The following is a 6,923-nucleotide window of genomic DNA, read 5'->3' on the forward strand; positions in this document are numbered from 1 at the left end:
TGGGCACATTGCAACCAAGATAGAACACTACATTTTCCAGTCTCCTTTGTAGGTGGCTATTGCCATGTGACAAAGTACTGAAATGTAAGAGGAAAATTTGTGAGGTTATGCTGTGAAGTCTCCTTAGATGTTCAGGTTAGCATTCTTCCTGTCACCTGTCTCCTTTTTGTGACCTAAATATAGATTCATTGGCAGTCATTTTCTACCATGGGGAAACATTTGGGCTCCTGACACTGTATAGCAGCCATATCTGCCCTACATTGGCTATTTACTTACTCATTTTATGAGAAAGAAAAATAAAGTTTAAACCACTTGTTTAAGTTACTGCTATTTTAAATTTCCTATCACATGTAGGCAAACCTAATCTGAATGGATCAAATCCCTCTTTTGGGGGTAAGTAGGGAAAGAACATCCACATAACACCTTTGGTTGACTATTGGTTTGGCTTTTAAGTTTTAGTGCATTAAAGGAAAATAAAATTGGGACAATGTAGTTGGGAGAAGTTTTCTACTCATTTTCTTTTTTGTCACTATTTGACACCATTCAAAAGAAATAAAAACTGTCTTTGATTGACCTTTTTTTTTTTTTTTTTTTTTACTTACCTGGTAGCTGTGTCCAGAGTACTGGTGTCCTCCAACTGACTTATTATCCTGGATCAGGGGCTTACCTCTGTGGTTTTGAAGATTCAGGGCCTCATGGCTGACAATCACAACAGGTGTGGGAGGCACAGGTTATCTTAGAACCACTAAAAGACTAGTTCTGTTGCCAAAAAAAGAGAAAAGGGACATCTGATTGGGAAGACAAATATATTTAAAATGGAACTTTGAGGAAAGAAAGAAAAAAATTTAAAGATGTTTTGAAGAAAGAGAGAGGAAAAGATTATTTTTAACACTATTAGATTCAGGGATGTGTGTGCATGGTGTGAGTGTGTGAGAGAGAGAAAGGAGGGGGGTGTGATGGTCAATTGTAGGTGTCAAGTTGGTTGGATTAAGGGATGCCTAGATAGCTGGTAAAGAATTATTTCTGGGTATGTCTGAGAGGGTGTTTCCAGAAGAGATTGGCATGTGAGTAGGTAGACTGAGGTGAGAAAATCATCCCTCACTCAATGGAGGCAGGCACCATCCAATCGTCTTAGGGCCTGGATGAAACAAAAAGAAGAAAGGCAAATTCTACTTTTGTCTCTCTCTCATAGTGTTGGGACATTCTTCTTTTCTTGTCCTTGGACATCAGAACTCCAGACTCTCCAGCTTTTGGACTCCAGGACTTGCACCAGTGGTCCCAGGTTCTCAGTCTTCAAGCCTCAGATTTAGGGTTGTATCATCAGCTTCCCTGTTTTGGAGGCCTTTAGGCTTGGACTGAGCCATGCTACTGGCATCCTAAGGCCTCTAGTTTGCAGATTATCTGGGACTTAACCTCCATAATCATGAACTAATTCCACTCATAAATCCCCTCTTATACATCTATATCTCTGTCTGTGTCTACATCTATCTATCTCTGATAGGTTCTCTCTGGAGAACCTAATATATTGTATTAAAATATATTATATTACATATAAATTTAAATATGAATGGCATAACTATGTTAAGGTTATGTAAGTGAGGCTACATAGTGCAAAATTCAAAATAAAATCAGTATCCAAAATTACACAAAATTTATAGAAATTTTTTTGTATTCTTAGCTATAAAATGGGGATAACATTATCTAAGGCATTGTATTACTATCAAAATTAAATAAAATGTTGCAGGTGAGTACTCAGAAGCATTGGCTGATGTTTCTATTATTGTTATTACTGATATTCTTTTTCTATTATTGATATTCATATGGTCATCTTTATGGATATTAGAAAGGCATGGGACATTATCTGCTCCTGATTAAAACACAATTTTATTTACCTAGAAATAGAGGAATTCTTCCTAATTGTATGTCCTGAGGAGCCACTACTTGTTTATCATGAGAGACTTGTACAGTGTCTGGCACAGAGCAGTTACTCAGTAAAAGGTTGTTAAACCCAACTGAGCATAACAGGATTTTGTTTTCTTCAGATCCATTTGGAAAGAAATGCAAGGAAAGATTAACTATTAATGTTGATTCGTCTTTCTCCAATTTCTCTGTTAGTAAAGATTTCCTCAAAATGACCTTACATCCTGAGTTTTCAAAACCTAGTTTCAAATATTAGTTCAATTTCCCAGCGTGAGGATTAAATTTTGCTTTTATAATGTCTGCTGTCAGTACTCATGAAATATAAAACTTCGTATTCTTCATGAAACATCCTTTTCCCCTTCCTTTTAGTAATGTTAGGTAAGAAATTGGGAAGGGAAAGAAATAGCTAATTCAATTAACTCCAGTGACACAACTTTCTACAGAACTTTTTTCCTGAGAAGTTATCAGATTTGTACAAGGATGATATTTTTCAAAACTAACTTTTAATTAAAAATTACTCTGTTTATATAAAATATTTCACTAAGAAATATATTGTATATCTTTAACTCTTAAGTCAACTCTTGTTAACATGGCCTCAGCGAATACAGAATACGTTTAAAGGTAAACAGCATTCCTAGTGAAATAACACAGTCATGGTTTCTTCTTAAGTTGTTAGGCATTGCCACTAGATGACAGCATCAACTTATCAATTAAGATAACAACATTGTCTCATGTTTCGTTTATTAATTGAAAGCATCGCTAAGATGTTAGGCTTGGAATTTTGGAGGGCCGTGAAGTCCAAAGTTTGTGTGTTAAGGTCTATGCACACTTATTCCACAGGAAAGGACCGGAGTTTTCATTAGATTCTCCAAGTTAATGGCACATCAGTCTTTAAAATCGCTGATATACTTTCACATTCGTATCTTTTGATTTGTGAAACTAAAATATAAAAGGAGAAAATAACTTCCCTATGATATGTAACAGAATTATGGCGTATCTTTTCTAGAAACACATAGTTAAGAGCTTTTGACACCATCATTGAACATTCTTAATAGCTCCTTATGTCATCATAACGATCATAAATAAAAAGGCATAACATTAGCTGAAAATACTTTCTAGTCTGTCATTTGCTACTTCGCAAATAAATGAAAGTGAGTAAAATATATATATTTTTAAAATTACTGCTTCCACCTTTTAACATCAACCACAGACTAGAATGTTTGGCAAGTATTTATTTGTATGTTCCTGTAGTAACGTATTTGTATTTTACTCTAATTATTCAATAATTTAAAAATATTTAAAAAGTGATCTCCTTCCTTTTCATGGGGTAGTACCTACATATTAATAATAATGGTAATTGTAAAATGCTAATGTTAATTGGGCTACTGCAACACTCTAAGAGCAAAATATAAAACTTTTTAGCAAAAGGTGATGTAAGCCCTTTAAAAATTATTTTGTTAAAAAGAAAAACTCTGTAAAGTGGAAATTATTCTCATTCCAGAGATAAGAAATCCTGAGGGTCAAAGGAGTAGAGTGACTTTCCTGAAGCTACATGGGAGGAAATGGCAGACACAGATGTCAAATTAAATTCTGCTTGGTTCCCAAGCTCTTCTTGCTCTTTATTGAAATGCTCACAGCTTTCCTGGCTAGGGGAGGGAGTTCCCCAACCCCTTTCGCTTTCCAGGTGAGACGACACCCCACCCTGTTTCTGATCGCCTTCCCCGGGCTGCACCCACTGTCTAACCAGTCCCAGTGAGACGAGCCAGCTACTTCAGTTGGAAATGCAGAAATCACCCGCCTTCTGCATTGGTCTTGCTGGGAGGTGCAGACCAGAGCTGTTCCTATTCGTCCATCTTGCCCGGGAATCTAGTGCTTCTTAATTGTCAGCTTATATTTAATATTGGGGCAACTTAAGGCTGTTTAGAAAGAATGGGTATCTGAGTGAAGATTGGACATTTTAGTTTTCACGGTAGAGTGACTCACTGGGCCACTTCAATGAGGAACGCTCAAAGTCAGCATCCTAGTTCCTCTTTACACTTGCATTGAAATCTATAATCAAATATAGGCAAATGTTTAAAAACTAGAGCTTTCATGTAATGAAAGGTATACTTTTCTTTAATATCAGTATTTTCAAAATGGACTCTTGAGGTGAAGCATTTTCAGTGAGTTCAGATTTGGATATTGTTTCCATAACATTTTCAAAATATCTGTTATCTGTTGGAATATTCTAGGTTATTCTGTAATGACCAACTATCTTCCAATTTCTGAGCCTTTAGCTAATTAAGAAATACATTTATTTTCTTCCTTGAAGTACTTTCTCATTTCATGTTGGTGTATTCCGTGCGCAAACTCTTCAGGTAGTTGTACACTCCACCGTCTGGAACTTTCCTCCTCTGTTTGGGAGGAAAGAGAGTACAGGGGCTCTTCTTTGCATCTTCCCAAGAGTAACACATGCCTCTTCTGTTCCAATTGCAATGATCAAAGGAAGTTTTACGGCTGTGCCTACTTCCAATGGAGTGAGGAAAAGCAATACTTTGTAATGCTGTGATATCAAGGGGATAGGCATATCACATATTCATTTAGCATTATGAATGATTTGTCTTCATTAATTTGTTTGGGACATATTTGCAGCTCAAGCCTTTACCTTCATGGAGAGTAACTAGAGCTATTAACTCTTCTGTGTTATTAATGTCTATAGATTTCTCAACTACTGTAAAGAAGCAATTTTGATATAATAATCTTTTGAATTAGTGTTATATCCATCTTAGCAGGTATATTGTCAATTTGTCTGTTCATATTATTTTCTGCTTGTTTTATCTTATTGATTCTTAAATATAATGTTGATGATAAAATATAAAATCTGCTATTATATAAAGCATTTTTGCTTTAGCTATTGATTGCATGAATTTGCAACACAGTTTTCAGAATCAATCTGATACTACCACAAAAAACTAATAACATAACTTTTTAAAAAAATATTTTACCCTCATTTTCAACTAAAAATGTGCAAATCTTTGATGGCATAAGGTGAATGTTCTGTGGTAAGACCTGGAGTACTTTGTACCTTTCCTTCTTTTGCCAGCTGTTTCTTGCCCAGTGATATGGTTTGGCTGTGTCCCCACCCAAATCTGATATTGAATTGTAGCTGCCATAATTCCCATATGTTGTGGGAGAGACCCAGTGGGAGGTAATTGGATCATGGGGCAATTTCCCCCATACGGTTCTCATGGTAGTGAATAAGTCTCGCAAGATCTGATGGTTTTATAAGGCATTTTCCTTTTCACTTGTCTCTCATTTGCTCTCTTGCTTGCTGCCATGTAGCCTTTTGTCTTCTACCATAATTGTGAGGCCTCCCCAGTCACGTGGAACTGTGAGTCCATTAAACCTCTTTTTCTTTATAAATCACCCAGTTTCGGGTATGTCTTTATCAGCAGTGTGAAAACTAACTGATACAACCAGTAAATCATTCAGGTAAAGGAAGAAAATACTTTTTAAAAGCACAGACGTATACATTGAAAATAAAGCCAATCATCTGTCTTTTCTTTGACATATGGATTTGTTTTATAAGTTTAACATCCTAACTTTAATCACGAGTAATTATCCCATTATGGCTAGAAAAGCACTATCTAGAAATTGTCTTAGTGGCTACAGAAAATACATTTTTACAAAAACTTAGATATATAGATTCTAAAGATTATTCAGCACAGATATACATAAAGAAATTTAAAATAATTATGTGATATGTAACGTAGGAAGAATTAAAATATTAATGTTGATTCTTATTTAAATCAGTAAATACAATTTCAAAACAATTAGAAAATACAAATACCCTCATACAATAATGAGGGACAGAGATAACTGATAGAATAATGAGGGACAGAGATAACTGAGGTCCTCTGGTGGCCCTCCCTCTCCTGTGCTATGGCAATTTAAAAAAGATACCTTGTAAATGGAGTTTCCTTGCTTAGCATGGAACTAGACAGAATTGGAGCCACTATATCCTGTTAGAAACAAAACACAAAATTATCAAGAAACAGCTCTCACTGGACTTATTTAGAATAGGAAACAACATTAATTCCACTTTCCCTTAAGCAGCCTCATTCCCAAGATATGACACACTCTGGGACAGAGTGTCTTCAATAACAACAGCAAGAAAAAAATGATACAACTAGGTCAGGGAACTTTTATCTAATTGAAAAAGAATCTGATTATGTTTTATGCTGATGTCTTCCACATTTATTTGGAATAAGATAAAGAATAAAATTAAATGGCTAAAGTAAATTCTGACCCATTCTCTATGTCAGGGTAGTCATGTGAAGGGGAGGGATGAAACCTGAGACAGGGCTTAGTTCCTTTTGTTGTTGAAATAGAGGGAACCCATTAGAATGTAAGTGGAGAACTTTTAAATAATTTCTTTTCGTCGTTATTAAAGAAGGAGCAACTCGTGCTTGCTTCGGCAGCACATATACTAAAATTGGAACAATACAGAGAAGATTAGCATTGCCCCTGTGCAAGGATGACATGCAAATTTGTGAAGCATTCCATATTTTTGTACCAGCCATTGCAACAACATGCCAAAATGTAAAGACCATCGATGCTAAGAAGAAACTGCATCAACTAACAAGCAAAATGACCAGCTAATATCACAATGATAGGATCAAGTTCACACATAACAATATTAACCTTAAATGTAAATGGACTAAATGCTCCAATTAAAAGAGACAGACTGGCAAATTGGATAAAGAGTCAAGACCCATCAGTCTGCTGTATTCAGGAGACCCATCTCACATGCAGAGACACACATAGGCTCAAAATAAAGGGATGGAGGAAGATCTACCAAGCAAATAGAAAACCAAAAAAAGCAGGGGTTGCAATCCTAGTCTCCGATAAAACAGACTTTAAACCATCAAAGATTAAAAGAGACAAAGAAGGCCATTACATAATGGTAAAGGGATCAATTCAACAGGAAGAGCTAACTATCCTAAATATATATGCACCCAATA

Source organism: Mandrillus leucophaeus, unplaced genomic scaffold (assembly GCF_000951045.1).
Source record: "Mandrillus leucophaeus isolate KB7577 unplaced genomic scaffold, Mleu.le_1.0 Scaffold578, whole genome shotgun sequence".
NCBI lineage: Eukaryota > Metazoa > Chordata > Mammalia > Primates > Cercopithecidae > Mandrillus > Mandrillus leucophaeus.